Below are 17559 nucleotides of genomic sequence, written 5' to 3' on the forward strand. Positions count from 1 at the left end.
CATCTTACGTAAGTAGCAAAATCTTACTGAAGATAACTTACAGTGGAATGTTCAGAATGCACTGAATTGCATTAAAAAATGAGGTTTCCCAAATTAGTCTCATCTAGGGATGTCTATTAATATGAAGAAGATTCCAAAGCAATTTAGAGATAATGGGGCCCATCTGGGGGCAAGTTTGAGCCTTGCCTGTTTAATATTGGGTACTAAGCGGAGTGGCTAACTCTATGTTTTGTCACACATATTTTGCTCTGGCCAGAATGAAAAATGTTAATTTGGTTACCCCACGCAACATCTTGGGCGCTACAGTTAAAAGTCAGTTTAATTACAAGTGGATATTCAAGCTCTAACAGCCTGGGGCGGCTTGGGAAAAACATAGGAGGCACCATAGACCTAGTTTTGGGAAAAACCTGTTTTCCTCATGAAACCCCAGAAACTGAAAGTAGATAGATTCTTCTCAAAATGTAAGACTTTGTTTTGTTTTGCATTGCATTATGTGACATTTTTGACTTTTGGGGGTGTCAGAAATTACTTCATATTATGAGAGAGCTTTGGCATATAATAACTAGGTATGACACATATTTTTAGGGATGTCTAATGGCAGTTATGGGACTACTCAGCTCTTTGCCTTTGGATCAGAGAAGCATGCTCTTGGCCGCCTAGGAATATGGAGTTGTCCCTACCTCCTCTGAGAGATAAGACTCCCATGGGAGATGGACTGATTCTCTATTTTTGGGACCCAGGATCCGGTATAAAAATGGGGATGGGACCATTAATTTCTAATCTGTTTTGCCTTTCAGCAATGCCTGCTTATTATATTAGTTCCTGGAAACTGCATGCTTTCCTGGACATGTTCCTCCAAGAACTCTACCCCTAAAGCCAGAATTCCACTTAAAAAACTTAAAAACTGGCAAATGAAAAATGCTACAACTACTGGAGCTTCTTCTGTCTGTCTGTGTAGTTATATGTGTGTTATGTGTGTGATGTTTATATAAAAGAGGACTAATTAATTGGTTTAAAAAATAAGCGCTTAAATCAAATATTTTCACAGAAAACTAAAGACTGTAATTAATGTCTTTTAGTTTATGTAACTTTAGTAATCTTTTGGAAATAAAAACAGTTTTAGAGATTATTGATAAAATAAAGACATTTGGTCTAAATTGAGTGGATCAGATATTATGTCTGCTAAATTATGCTTTAAGATCATAAACTGCTTCTCTGACTTTTGAAAATTTTTTGATTTGCCTGCTTTACAGTTTGGTAAGGCCTGGGGAACTGTGGATTTTGCCACACCCCTGGCTATGTTGGACAGAATCAGACCTTAACTGCACCTAGTACATAATTAAAATAGCTTACCAGGATTTTCACCAAAATTAAAAATTGCTAAAACTACCATTAGCACACGTAATGGAGACTACTGAAAAAAAAATTTACATGCAAGGTGTGTAAAGAAATTAAAATATGTTTTTAGTAAAAGATTATAAGAAGACATAAGAATGTAAATTTTTGCCTAGTTTGGAGGGTTAAAAGATTGTTTTAAATTAGATAATATAAATCTAAATATTTGAGCAAGTTGTGGAAGTTTTGTAAAAAATTAATCTTGTAAAAAGAAATTCTGTGTGAACATTAGCTATAAAGGAGTAGTGTTAAGTTTTTTTGTAAATTGAACATTGCAATAAAACCACAACTGTTTTTTCTTACAGCACTGGTCTGTTCTTCCGCAAAAATTATAAAGGGTTATAAAGATTTATGGTAATCTCATCTTGTGGTGAAACCAATTAAGATTGATAGATTTGTCTATAAGGTTCATTAAAAATTGGGATTCACATTAATTGTAGACTAATGCAAGGGTGAAATTTGGCTTTCTCTCTTGAACAAGATTTTCATGTAATATTAAAGAATAATGAAATATTTCTGTTTTCTTTTTGAATAAACTACTGTAAAAAGAAGGGAAACACAAGAGACAGATTGTTTGGAAAGCTAAGTCTTCTCTCTGTCCCTTTTAATAAGTGAAAGTTACTGACTTTAAAAAATTTTTTTAGTCATCATTTTGGCTAAATGAATGGCTTATGGTGGCCTGGAAAAAATTTTTTTAGTCATCATTTTGGCTAAATGAATGGCTTATGGTGGCCTGGAAAAAATTTTTTTAGTCATCATTTTGGCTAAATGAATGGCTTATGGTGGCCTGGAATTCTATTTCATAATATCAACTGTTTTAAACCTTTAACATATTTAATGGGCTTCCCAAAATCAAATTTTAGCTTCAAATTGTCTTTTCTGACCTCTAATTTTGGGAGGGCCCCTGAAGCATCCAAAAGAGAAGTAGATGGGACTATTTAACATGTTAAGTTACATGGGAAGCATTGTCAAAATGAAAGATAGTGTTTAACCTCCTTCAGATTATATTTTAGTGTATTCCATCAATATGTTCCAAAATTGTATGGGATTTCTAAAATTTAAATATGTCTGAGTATATGCTATCAATTATAATTATGTCTATTATGTTAAATCATTGTATACCACATAAATAACCAAATTTTCTTGTCAATTGTGTTTTTAGCTGTAGCTATTTGAAGTCATTTTCACAGTTAATTGCTTAATTCTGATGCAGTTTCTGAAAACTTCACAATCATGCAAAATCCTAGAATATGATGTCTCTTGAAAAAGGGATTCATGAAAAGATGGATAGGATCCTGAAAAGCACTTTTGAATACAAGTTTCTAATAACCTAAAAATCACATTATGGGTAGGAATACACCATAAATTTTCCAACTCCCCAAGAATTGGACTGGGTAAGAATTCTTGAAAGTTTAATGAAAAGACTGACTGGTTTATAAAGCTGCTAAACCAAGTAGAACAAAAATTAATTGAATACCAAGGAAATACTTTGCCAGATTTGCATGGTAAATTAGCCAATAATTCACATAATTTGAATGAATTCCTTAGTCTAAGTCAAATTACCTATGATAACCCATCAGTTATCAGTGCTATAGACCTAAATTGATAAAACAGCTGGTATTCAAGAAGATATAAATATAATGTCAATTAATCATAGACTCATGTTGGACCAGGAGGCTGCCCTGTTTTCCTGATTCCTTAAAGTTTTTATTATTAAAAGTTCTGCATTCCGTGACTCATAATAGAAAAGATAGAATGATCTAAATTAAATATGTTGGTATGGTGACTTATAAATTGCTAAAATAGTTTATAAATAATGTTTGATTTTTCAAACCTACATTCCTGGGAAAATAATAAAAGCTTTAGGCACATTTGGTTGTCTAATGGTACATTTAAATATTTTATAAAGGGATTTTATTCAATTGTCATTTTCATTGCATGTTTTCTGGTTGTATAAAAACTCTCCCATGCAGGGGGATTGATGTTGTAACAGTAGGTTATTATGGTACACCATGTAAAGAAGCCTTTTTATGGCTCACTGAGGACAGTCAACCCCTCAGAAGATCCAATCTAGAAACCCACTGAATTTAGAGATTCAGCTGTAGGGGATTAATGAAAATGCCATTTAGTTAAGTGAGTAGACTCTTTAGTTCATTCTTTGATCTATTTGATTTTAGGTAGTTTGGTTTATGGGAACCCTTGCTAAGGAGCATACTTTAAACTTTCAGTATTATCCTCCTGATAGTAGTCTCCCTGGTGTGCTGTATTCTCTCAAATGTTTTAAATGTTGCATTCAGCCATCTCTAGAATCTCAAGCAGTCTCCCTTCATCTGGAATGACCAGAGATGAAACAAATGTGTGAGCATGAGGAGTCTGTAACCTATGAATGACATGCTGAGATTGGAAATTAAAAAATTATGGTAACTGAAAGTGGTGTAAAGTATTACTGAAGAAGATTTTGAAGTAAAATTTTGAGGAGAAACTTGGTTTCTCTTGGCTGCTTTTAGTAAAATGTGGAAAGAGAGAGAGAAATTTAAGAAGAATTATTAAGAAAAAATGAACCAGTAATTGAAGATCTGAAAAATGTTCAGTCCACAGATTTTACAAAAACTTGAGGAAGTTTGTTTTGAAGAGAACAAATGGCTGAGCAGTCATTTGATAAAGACGTCATGAGTGCCACTCATGGACTTCATTAGCCACCTCTGCAGAAGCCAGGAAATGCTTCTTACACTAAATATAATGTTTACCCTAAATATTACGTCTGATTTTCAATATACAAAAATTGAATTTTTCTCATTAAATAATCCCTAAATGTTATTTATCGTGTGCTTTCATCTTTAATTTTAAGGAAACTAGTAGGCAAATGACTGTTTAATGCAAAGTTATTGTTACTGTATGTTGACTTTCTAGAAAAATTACACAAAATAATCCTACCATAGATAGCCTTTGACAAAAATATTATCTCTCTGTCTTTCTCACTTGTCTTTTCATTTTTTAACATTATATTTTCCTCTGAAGATTACCGAATAAAGGGCAGAAATTTTTAGAAAATCAATTTAAAATTTTCCTTGGCCAGGTATTTTCCATTGTGTAAGCCTGAATTTCCTTTCATATAGGAGGAGAATTCTAGTAAATAGATTATAAAATGTTCAATTTCTCCTAGGTCCTTAGATTCTCTGCCATATAATTCATGATTTTGCATGCACAGCACCAAAATTATTTGTTCTAAATATCTAATTAATCATTTGACTAGTTATCATGACAATTCATTTTAAAAAAATTTTAATTTATGTGGGTACATAATAGGTGTATATATTTATGGGTGCATGAGATATTTTGATACAGGCATATAACATGTACTCATTACACACCAGTGTAAATGGGGTATCTGTCACTTAAAGCATTTATCCTTTATTTGTATTACAAACATTTAAATTACAGTCTTTTATTTATTTTGAAATGTACAATAAGTTATTTTTGACTATATTCCTCTTGTTTTGCTGTCAAATACTATATATTTTTTATTTTCTCTAATTATATTTTTGTACCCACTAAGCATCCCAAACAGTCCCTCATTCCCAGCCTCTGTTAACCATCATTCTTACTATCCATTCCCATGAGTTCACTTGTTTTAATATTTAGGTACTGTAAATTAGTGAGAACATGTGAAGTTTGTCTTTCTGTGCCTGTCTTATTTCACTTAACATGATGTCTTCCACTTGGACCCATGTTGTGGCAAATTATATAATATCACTCCTATTTATAGCTGACTAGTACTCCACTGTGCATAAGAACCACATTTTCTTTATCCATTTGTCTGTTGATGGGAGCTTACATTGTTTCCAAAACTTGGCTACTGTAAATAGTGCTGCAATTAACATGGGAATGTAGACACATAGTCAATATACTGATTTGGTTTCTTTAGGGTATATACCTAGCAGTGGGATTACTTTATTATATTTAAGTTATATTTTTAGTTGAGGAACTTCCTGAATGTCCTCCATAGTGGTTGTACTAATTTATATTCCCACCAACAGTTTACAAGAGATCCCTTTTTCTCCACACTCTTCCCAGCATTTATTATTGCTTGTCATTTGGATTAAACACATTTTAATTTAAAGGAGATAATATCTCATTATAGTTTTGATTTGCATTTCCCTGGTGATCAGTGATGTTGAGCACATTTTCACATACCTATTTCACATTTACCTGTCTTCTTTGAAGAAATGTCTATTCATATCTTTTGCTCATTTTTAAGCTGGGTTATTAGGTTTTTTTCAATTGAGTTGAGTTTCTTATATATCCTGGTTTTTAATCCTTATCAGATGGGTGGTTTGCAAATATTTTCTCCCATTCTGTGGGTTGTCTATTGAATTTGCTAATTGCTTCCTTTTCTGTACATAAGCTTTTCAAATTAATGTGATTCCATTTGTCCATTTTTGCTTTGGTTGCAAGAAATCCCCATACTAAATATGCAAGAAATCTCCATACTAATGTCTTGGAGATTGTCCCCAATGTTTTCTTGTAGTAGTTTCATCTTATTAGATATCTTACATTTAAGTCTTTAATACATTTTGATTTGATTTTTTACATGGCAAGAGATAGGGGTCTAGTTTCTTTTTTCTTCTGCATATGAATATATGTTTCAAAATTCCAAAGTTCCTCTTATTGTTGATTTCTATGTTTATTCCATTGTGACCAGAGAAGATACTTGATGTATTTCAATAATTTTAAATTGCTTAAACCTTGTTTATGGCCAAATATGTGGTTCACTTTGAGAATGATCCATGTGCTGTGGTGAACATTTATATACCATAGCCATTGAATGAAATGTTCTGTAAATATCTATTAGGTTCATTTGGTCTATAGTGCATATAAAACATGACTGTAAATGTCTCCCTCCATTCTTTGTAAGAAGATAATAAAATATATTGCCAGGGATTAGAACCCAAGAGAGAATTTCGTGCTTTTTCTTTTTCATTTCTGACTGGTTCTAGAATACCACATGATATAAAACTAAGTTTTTTTCTGTATTTTTGTCAATTCATCATAAACCTTTAGGCAAAAATTGTGATTAGAATGACAGCAACCTGCATTATGCTTTGGGTCTCTGTGCCCTGAGGGAGAGAAAAACTCCAACTGCAGAGGAAAATGCAGTTATCAAGTTATCTCTTTTTGTGAAAAGAGAGTTAGAAATTTTGTAAAAATGATTCCATCTCCACCCTACTTCAGTCTTTAGGAATATGGGAAGAGTGGACAATGCAATAGAGTTACAAGTAGGCTTCTCTCAGTGCCCAGGAAATAAGGAGATAATACATCAGATGTTTTCTTAGGGCTTGTTTTCTAGCAAAGTTAGAATTGAGCAAGAGATCATGAATGTCTACTTAGAGGCAGAGCAAGCACTAAAAGGTGCCTATTACCAGAATGATGTGGTAAATCATATTTGAAGGAATAAGTGGCTAAATCTCATTGGATAAGCAAGGTTGAGGAGATATGAATCAAGGAAGATTATATGCTGTTTGGCCTGTCAAAATTTTACTAACAGAATACGATCTATTTCTAAAAGAGGTTTTGCAGCATAATCTAGACAATCACATATAAATATCTATCCCTATCCCATTATGACTAGAGGAGAAAGGGTATCGGTAAAAAAAATTTTAATCGATGGTGAAATTATGAAGCCAAATTTAATGAGAAATTAATGGATTTGAGTAAGGGAACAGTTTAAACTAAATTAAGCTCCTGGTCATCAGTAAGGCCAAGGGTTTAGAGTTAGAAATTAAATTGTTTTAGAAATAAAAGACATTTCTAAATATTTGAATTACATTGTTGCAGCTATAAAACTCAACCTATTATATCTATAACTTTTTTGCTTATTTGATTGTCCCATCAATTAATTTATTTGTGTTGTTGGAACCACAAGAGGTCAAAAGTTAACTTTATTAAGATGTTCTAAGCGTCACAAAACTGAAAGAAAATCCACTTTTACATAGCACTGCAATGAAAAAAAAATGCTTGTTTTCAGGAGCACAAACATAAGGGTATGTTTACTTTTGTAACAAAATGCCAAACTGTCTTCCAAAGTGGTTGTGCCAATTTGCATTCCCAGTGAATGCAATAAATAAGGGTTCATGTTGCTCCTCTATATAATTTTTTTTTCAGCATTTTGTTTAGATTTTGGTCATTCAAATACATGTGCAGTTGTATCTTGTTTTAATTTGCATTTACCTGTTGACATTTGAAATGGGGCTCCTTTCCACATGCTTGCTTGCCATCTACATATCTTCTTTAGTGAAGTGTCTGTTCAGGTCTTTTGCCCATTTTTAAATTAGCTTGTTCAATTTCTTATTGTTAAATTTTAAGGGTTCTTTTCATATTTTGGATAACAGTCCTTTATCAGACGTGCCTTGTGCAAATATATTCTTTCAGTCTCTGGCTTATATTCTCATACTTTTGTGTTGCACGGATAGAAAGTTTTTCATTTTAATAAAGTCAAACTTAACTTTTAAAAAAAAAATAAATCGTGTCTCTTGTATTATATGTAAAAACATGTCGCTATACCAAGGTTACATAGGTTTTCTCTTATGTTATCTCTTAGGAGTTTTATGATTTTGTCCTTTACATTTAGGTCTATGATCAACTACAACTAATTTTTTGAAATGTGTAAGGTCTGTCTTATGTTTAATTTTATGTGTCAATTTGACTGGGTTATGTGATGCCCAAGTAGCTGGCAAAACATTATTTCTGGATGAGTCTGTGAGGGTGTTTCTGGAATAGATTAGCATTTGAATTGGTAGACTGCATTCACCAATGCAGGTGGGAATCACTGAATCTTTTGAGTTCCTAAATAGAACAAAAAAGCAGAAGGTGGCAAATGTGTACTATATGTGACATGGGACATCCATATTCACTTACCCTCAAAAATGTGTGCTAATTGCTCTTGTGCCTGTAGGCTGGGACTTTCCGCCTTCCATAATAAGTCAATTCCTGTCGATAAATCTCTACCCATTTTTATCTCGTTGGTTCTGTTTCTCTGAAGAATTCTGACTGTATAGTCTGAGTTGAGATTCTTTGTGTGTGTATGCGTGTGTGTGCATGTGTGTTTGCATGTGTGATATCCAGTTGTCCCAGCACCATTTGTTGGAAAGACTATCTTTGCTCCTTTGTCAAGGATCAGTTGACATATTTATGTGGATCTATTTCTGGGCCTTCTATTATGTTCCTTTGATCTATATTTGCCAATTCCACAAAGTGTTGGTTAATGTAACTTTATAGTAGTCTTTAAGTCAGGCAGTGTCTCTCCCCAACGTTGCTATTTTATTTCAGTATTGAGTTGGCTATTCTAGATATTTTGACCCTTCCTGTAAACTTTTGAATAAGTTTGTCAATATCTACAAAAGACCTATTGAGAATTTGAATGCAATTGTGTTCAATCTATAGATCAAATTGGGAAGACCTAATATTCTCACAAAATTGAATCTATCTATCCAGAAGCTGGGATATTGCATTATTTAGTTAGGTCTTCTCTGATATCTTTCAGAGTTTCAGAGATTTCCTTACATGGATTTTGTACTTATTTTGTGAGATTTATATCTCAGCATTTCATTTTTGGGCTACTAATGTAAATAATAATGTTTTTAATTTCACATTTCACTTGTGCATTGCTGATGTACAGGAAAGTGATGGACTTTTGTACATTAACCTTTATCTTACTATAATCACTTATTAGTTCCAGAAGTTCAGAAGGATTTTGAATGAAAAATAAATTGCATGTGATACTGAAAAGTACAGTGGTATAAAAACATAAAGTTAAATTCTAGCTTGGATTCATAATTTTGCTTTCTTTATTAAATGTAGGAATACCTTGTTCTTAAGTAGTTGTCAATTTAGGATTTTAAACTTAATGATACGCTGCAAATAATTAGGAACTTGGAAGACAATCACACAGAGAGTCCAAGATTCTATTGAATTCACTAAGAAATAAACTTGGATAGAAACACTTTGTATTCGGTGATTGCTTCAGAGCATTATGTACAATCAGAGATGACTTACAATATTCAATAGTGTAGGCTATGGAATAAAATTATCTATTTCCATTTCTATGCTATGTCATTTGCTAGATGTATAAATTTGCAATAAATTCTCTGTGCCATAGTGTTAGTATCTGTAAAATGAGGAAATAACATCTACTGCATAATGTTGTGATGACAATTAGATAAAATAATGCAAAGCATTAATAATAGTTTCTGGCTCTGTTAGCACATGCTATTACTTGTCTCAGTGGGTCTAGCACTTCAGTAGTTAGTCTCTATTGTTCCTGTCATGTTTCTATATTGTGTTGTTAGTAATATATGCCTATTTCTCAATATTTGCATTTTGTTGAGACAGTCTTACTCTTTCACCCAGACTAAAGTGCAGTGGCGTGATCACAGCACTGCAGCCTTGACCACCAAGGCTCAAGGGCTCCTCCCACTTCACACTCTCAAAGTGTTGGGATTACAAGAGAGAGCCATCCTTCCCAAACAATATTTGCATTTAAAATCTACTGGTGAAGGTAACTTTTACTGACTCTCTCTGTTTCTATTCTTGGGTGGCAAAAATTCATCCTTTAAGTCGTAGGTAAATTGCATGTAAAAATGTAAATCAATGCAGTCTACATCTCTGCTAAAAATAACAACAACAACATCAAGATCTTCTGTTTTTAGAATAAAATCCACAAATTTTCTATAGCTTATGTAACGTGGTCCCAGTTAACTGCCACTTTTTCATAGTGCTCTTTTTCAACCACTGTAAGAATGAACCAGTCTTACCACCAACATTCTACCACTCTCAACACATACACACTCCCACTACACACACACATTTCTCACTCTACACACACATGCATACAAATGCAGGCTCATCAGCAAGGCCACCACCACTTTTTGTTCATCCTAGTAACCTGCTAAAGAGCATGTCTCAGTTTGCTAATTTTGTGGTTTATTTATGTGTTTTCTAGAGTATTATTTTCATCTCCATTTAGAAAATAAGTTCTAGCTGGGCTCGGTGGCTCATGCCTGTAATCCCGGCACTTTGGAAGGCTGAGGTGGGTGGATCTTTTGAGGTCAGGAGTTCAAGACCAGCCTGACCAACATGGTGAAACTCCATCTCTACTAAAAATGCAGAAATTAGCCGGAGGTGGTGGTGCATGCCTGTAATCCCAGCTACTTGGGAGGCTGAGGCAGGAGAATTGCTTGAACCCAGTAGGCGGAGGTTGCAGCGAGCCAAGATCATGCCATTGCACTGTCTAGCCTAGGTGATAAGAATGAAACTCCATCTCAAAATATAATAAAATAAAATAAGCTGCATAAAATTACAAATTCTGATTTTCTTGTCCATCAATCTATTATCTAAGACAAAGCCTGACACATAACATGTAATATATAAATATACTTTAAACAAAAAAATATAAATAACAATAGCTTTTTTGTGGGTTGCCTAATGATTTTGTTATAGGAGACTCCATATAATAGTACAATTATGGTCATGAATTGAGGTTGCCATTAAGCTTGATTCATCCAAAGGTGGACTGGTTTTAGCTTTTCAAACCTTTTTGTTGCAAGGAACATGAGATAGAGGGAGAGAATCATATAGATAAAAGTTGGACAATACAAAATTATTTTCTACTAAATTTATATTTATTTCTTATATTGCAACTACCTAAAAGTTTTATTTAGAAATAATTAGTAAGTATATCCAGGTCTCCAAAATCAAATTTTTCATAAGTTCAGTAAAAAACCTATGTTTTCACAGATTTGCACAGATTATCATGCTTTGTATCATACCTGTAAATGGGGCAGTGTTGAGCGCAAATAATAGCTGGCCTTGAAAAGGAGACTGAACAACACAGTGTGCTACTTATGTTAATCCGTTGAATATGAAATATCTGTTGAGACTCCCCAAAGCAATCAATTCAGAATAATCTATACTTCCCAATGGAGGTATCAAATCAGATTGAATTAGATGAGTTGGAAGTGCTGTTCAAAAGCCATTATTTATCTCCAAGTGAGTGAAGCAGGACTACAACTAGTGCATGCCTTATCTTATCTATCATACACCCTATTTTGAAGCAATTATAAAAAAAATTTAGATTAATAATAGATTTTTTTCTTTCAGACTTTTTGTAAACTTTTAAAATTATTAAATTACAAATATTAAGAAGCTTTTCTTATGTTTAAAATCTAGAAACAAATTGGCATAAAAGACTTCGTGTCTTCTTATAGCTATGCCTTTATTATTATCAACTATATACCCATTCAAAGAAAATCAAAATCACTTTCAAAAGTACACTTGAAAAGTTAAAATGAGAATAGCATTATTATGGGAGAACCATTGGAAAGTGGACTCGAGAGTACACTGCCCCAATACCATCATAAACACAGGCATTGGTAACCGCATAGAAAGATGAGTGTGATCTTACATATTGTGCATTTGGTAAAGCTGGTAAATGTGGTCTCAATGTGGCATCTGATTATCCTGTTTAGTTTTATATGAAAAGACAGTGGAAGGGAATGTTTCAAACTCAAATGCATTGAAGTACATATGCATTTAATTAATACTTATTGTGTACCTACTGGGCTCTAGGTATTATCTGGTTATATATCAGAGAACAACAATAATAACAAAATTATCTCTTCTCAAGTAGAGGAAGACAAGCAATAACTAAATAAATCATGTAGTAGGTTGCCAATTAAGTGTGGTGAGAAAAAATAAAGTAAGGAAGATAGGATTGTGTTGGAGAGAGCACCACAAGTAATGTATGTGGTCAGGTGACGTCTCAATAAGAGGATGATAGCTAAGTAAACATTGGAGAGCTTGAGGAAGTGAGTCAGTCTGAAAGTATAAGAATGTTCCAGTGGTAGAGAAGAAGATGGTGACAGATTTGAAATTTATTTGGAAGAATTTCCTGAATGATTGAATGTATGTCTTAAGAAAAAAGTATTTTATCTCAAAGATAACAACAGAGTTTAAGAGACTGATAGAAACAGGCTTGAATCAGAAGTATTGCGGTTTGGCCTTGTTACTTTGAGATGCTTTAGGAAATGCTACTTTGAGGAGGCAGAAAAAAATGAACTACTATACACTGTTGCTGGGAATGTAAATTGTACAATCTCCATAGAAATCAGAATGGAGACTTCTCAAATTACTAGGCATTTGACTTGATTTGTAAAGACAAGAAGGGACATGTATATAATTTTTTTGACAAGCTGTGGAATAGAGCTTTCTAAATATATTGAAAATTTAAAAAATATTTTCAGCTATTAAAACAAATATTTAATGTGATTTATTAATAAAATATTTAGCTTTTTTCTAATATTAAGTTATGTGATTTTAACTCATTTGTGAAGTTAAAAAGTATGCTAGTATGAATATTCTGTAGCTTTTGGCATAATCCCCTTAAATATAATTGATTCATTTTATATCCACTTTAAATATCAAATAAATATGTAATATATTTTACTCATTACTTACAAAAGAACACTCTCAAATTAATAAATTCCATATTAATGTCTGTCTTGAATGCTCATAAACAACTTAGGAGAAGTTCTGACTAAGGCATATTTGTTATTGCTTTTTCAAAATAAACGTGTAAGTTTCAGAAAGTGTTGGACAATATTTTATATAAAAATTGACTTAGGATAAGTTTCAACTTGCTAATCTCTCAATCTTGGTAAAATGACTAGTAAAGCTCCCTTAAAAGTTTATTGTTATGCCTATTACTTGTGTTAAATAAAATAAATTTTAAAGGGCAAATGAAAATTTTAACAAAATAATGTTGATATATTTTCAGCAAAATCTACTAAAATATTCACAAGTGACTCAGTACTGAAAACAAATTACTGTATTAAGTAAATAGTAATATATTTAATAATATCAGCATATCTATAACATTAGGCTATATTGTACAATTTGAATTGGCAGTGTTTTTCTTATTGAGTTATACTAAAACCAAAGTTGCTTTAATCTTTAAAATGTTAGAATGCATCAATATGGAAGATGGCCAAATAGGAACAGCTCCAGTCTCCAACTCCCAGCGCGAGCGACACAGAAGACTGGTGATTTCTGCATTTTCAACTGAGGTGCTGGGTTAATCTCACTAGGGAGTGCCGGACAATCGGTGCTGGTCAGCTGCTGCAGCCCGACCAGCGAGAGCTGAAGCAGGGCGAGGCATCCCCTCACCTGGGAAGCGCAAGGGGAAAGGGAATCCCTTTTCCTAGCCAGGGGAACTGAGACACACAACACCTGGAAAATTGGGTAACTCCCACCCCAATACTGTGCTTTAAGCAAACAGGCACACCAGGAGATTATATCCCACACTTGGCCGGGAGGGTCCCACGCCCACGGAGCCTCCCTCATTGCTAGCACAGCAGTCTGTGATCTGGCAGCAAGGCAGCAGCGAGGCTGGGGGAGGGGTGCCCGCCATTGCTGAGGCTTAAGTACATAAAAAAAGCCGCTGGGAAGCTCAAACAGGGTGGAGCTCACAGCAGCTCAAGGAAACCTGCCTGTCTCTGTAGACTCCACCTCTGGGGACAGGGCACAGTAAACAACAATAAAAGCAGCAGAAACCTCTGCAGATGCAAACGACTCTGTCTGACAGCTTTGAAGAGAGCAATGATCTCCCAACATGGAGGTTGAGATCTGAGAAGGGACAGACTGCCTGCTCAAGTGGGTCCCTGATCCCTGAGTAGCCTAACTGGGAGACATCCCCCACTAGGGGCAGTCTGACACCCCACACCTCACAGGGTGGAATACACCCCTGAGAGGAAGCCTCCAAAGCAAGAATCAGACAGGGACACTCGCTGTTCAGAAATATTCTATCTTCTGCAGCCTCTGCTGCTGACACCCAGGCAAACAGGGTCTGGAGTGGACCTCAAGCAACCTCCAACAGACCTACAGCTGAGGGTCCTGACTGTTAGAAGGAAAACTATCAAACAGGAAGGACACCTACACCAAAACCCCAACAGTACGTCACCATCATCAAAGACCAGAGGCAGATAAAACCACAAAGATGGGGAAAAAGCAGGGCAGAAAAGCTGGAAATTCAAAAAATAAGAGCGCATCTCTCCCAGCAAAGGAGCGCAGCTCATCGCCAGCAACGGATCAAAGCTTGATGGAGAATGACTTTGACGAGATGAGAGAAGAAGGCTTCAGTCCATCACACTTCTCAGAGCTAAAGGAGGAATTACATACCCAGCGCAAAGAAACTAAAGATCTTGAAAAAAAAGTGGAAGAATTGATGGCTAGAGTAATTAATGCAGAGAAGGTCATAAACGAAATGACAGAGATGAAAACCATGACACGAGAAATACGTGACAAATGCAGAAGTTTCAGTAACCGATTCGATCAACTGGAAGAAAGAGTATCAGCGATTGAGGATCAAATGAATGAAATGAAGCGAGAAGAGAAACCAAAACAGGAAAGAAGAAAAAGAAATGAACAAAGCCTGCAAGAAGTATGGGATTATGTAAAAAGACCAAATCTACGTCTGATTGGGGTGCCTGAAAGTGAGGGGGAAAATGGAACCAAGTTGGAAAACACTCTTTAGGATATCATCCAGGAGAACTTCCCCAACCTAGTAGGGCAGGCCAACATTCAAATCCAGGAAATACAGAGAACGCCACAAAGATACTCCTCGAGAAGAGCAACTCCAAGACACATAATTGCCAGATTCACCAAAGTTGAAATGAAGGAAAAAATCTTAAGGGCAGCCAGAGAGAAAGGTCGGGTTACCCACAAAGGGAAGCCCTTCAGACTAACAGCAGATCTCTCGGCAGAAACTCTCCAAGCCAGAAGAGAGTTGGGGCCAATATTCAACAGTCTTAAAGAAAAGAATTTTAAACCCAGAATTTCATATCCAGCCAAACTAAGTTTCATAAGTGAAGGAGAAATAAAATCCTTTACAGATAAGCAAATGCTTAGAGATTTTGTCACCACTAGGCCTGCCTTACAAGAGACCGTGAAGGAAGCACTAAACATGGAAAGGAACAACCGGTACCAGCCATTGCAAAAACATGCCAAAATCTAAAGACCATTGAGGCTAGGAAGAAACTGCATCAACTAACGAGCAAAATAATCAGTTAATATCATAATGGCAGGATCAAGTTCACACATAACAATCTTAACCTTGAATGTAAATGGACTAAATGCTCCAATTAAAAGACACAGACTGGCAAACTGGATAAAGAGTCAAGACCCATCAGTCTGCTGTATTCAGGAGACCCATCTCACATGCAGAGACATACATAGGCTCAAAATAAAGGGATGGAGGAAGATTTACCAAGCAAATGGAGAACAAAAAAAAGCAGGGGTTGCAATACTAGTCTCTGATAAAACAGACTTTAAACCATCAAAGATCAAAAGAGACAAAGAAGGCCATTACATAATGGTAAAGGGATCAATTCAACAGGAAGAGCTAACTATCCTAAATATATATGCACCCAATACAGGAGCACCCAGATTCATAAAGTAAGTCCTTAGAGACTTACAAAGAGACTTAGACTCCCATACAATAATAATGGGAGACGTCAACACTCCACTGTCAACATTAGACAGATCAACGAGACAGAAAGTTAACAAGGATATCCAGGAATTGAACTCATCTCTGCAGCAAGCAGACCTAATAGACATCTATAGAACTCTCCACCCCAAATCAACAGAATATACATTCTTCTTAGCACCACATTGCACTTATTCCAAAACTGACCACATAATTGGAAGTAAAGCACTCCTCAGCAAATGTACAAGAACAGAAATTGTAACAAACTGTCTCTCAGACCACAATGCAATCAAACTAGAACTCAGGACTAAGAAACTCAATCAAAAACGCTCAACTACATGGAAACTGAACAACCTGCTCCTGAATGACTACTGGGTACATAATAAAATGAAGGCAGAAATAAAGATGTTCTTTGAAACCAATGAGAACAAAGATACAACATACCAGAATCTCTGGGACACATTTAAAGCAGTGTGTAGAGGGAAATTTATAGTACTAAATGCCCACAAGAGAATGCTGGAAAGATCTAAAATTGACACTCTAACATCACAATTAAAAGAACTAGAGAAGCAAGAGCAAACGCATTCAAAAGCTAGCAGAAGGCAAGAAATAACTAAGATCAGAGCAGAACTGAAGGAGATAGAGACACAAAAAACCCTCCAAAAAATCAATGAATCCAGGAGTTGGTTTTTTTGAAAAGATCAACAAAATTGACAGACCGCTAGCAAGACTAATAAAGAAGAAAAGAGAGAAGAATCAAATAGACGCAATAAAAAATGATAAAGGGGATATCACCACCGACCCCACAGAAATTCAAACTACCAGCAGAGAACACTATAAACACCTCTATGCAAATAAACTAGAAAATCTAGAAGAAATGGATAATTTCCTGGACACTTACACTCTTCCAAGACTAAACCAGGAAGAAGTTGAATCCCTGAATAGGCCAATAGCAGGCTCTGAAATTGAGACAATACTTAATAGCCTACTGACCAAAAAAAGTCCAGGACCAGACGGATTCACAGCCGAATTCTACCAGAGGTACAAGGAGGAGTTGGTACCATTCCTTCTGAAACTATTCCAATCAATAGAAAAAGAGGGAATCCTCCCTAACTCACTTTACGAGGCCAACATCATCCTGATACCAAAGCCTGGCAGAGATACACCAAAAACAGAGAATTTTAGACCAATATCCCTGATGAACATTGATGCAAAAATCCTCAATAAAATACTGGCAAACCAGATTCAGCAGCACATCAAAAGCTTATCCACCATGATCAAGTGGGCTTCATCCCTGGGATGCAAGGCTGGTTCAACATTCGCAAATCAATCAACATAATCCAGCATATAAACAGAACCAAAGACAAGAACCACATGATTTTCTCAATGGATGCAGAAAAGGCTTTTAATAAAATTCAACAGCCCTTCATGCTAAAAACGCTCAATAAATTCGGTACTGATGGAACGTACCTCAAAATAATAAGAGCTATTTATGACAAACCCACAGCCAATATCATACTGAATGGGCAAAAACTGGAAAAATTCCCTTTGAAAACTGGCACAAGACAGGGATGCCCTCTCTCACCACTCCTATTCAACATAGTGTTGGAAGTTCTGGCTAGGGCAAT

This window comes from Macaca thibetana, chromosome 17, assembly GCF_024542745.1.
Source record: "Macaca thibetana thibetana isolate TM-01 chromosome 17, ASM2454274v1, whole genome shotgun sequence".
NCBI lineage: Eukaryota > Metazoa > Chordata > Mammalia > Primates > Cercopithecidae > Macaca > Macaca thibetana.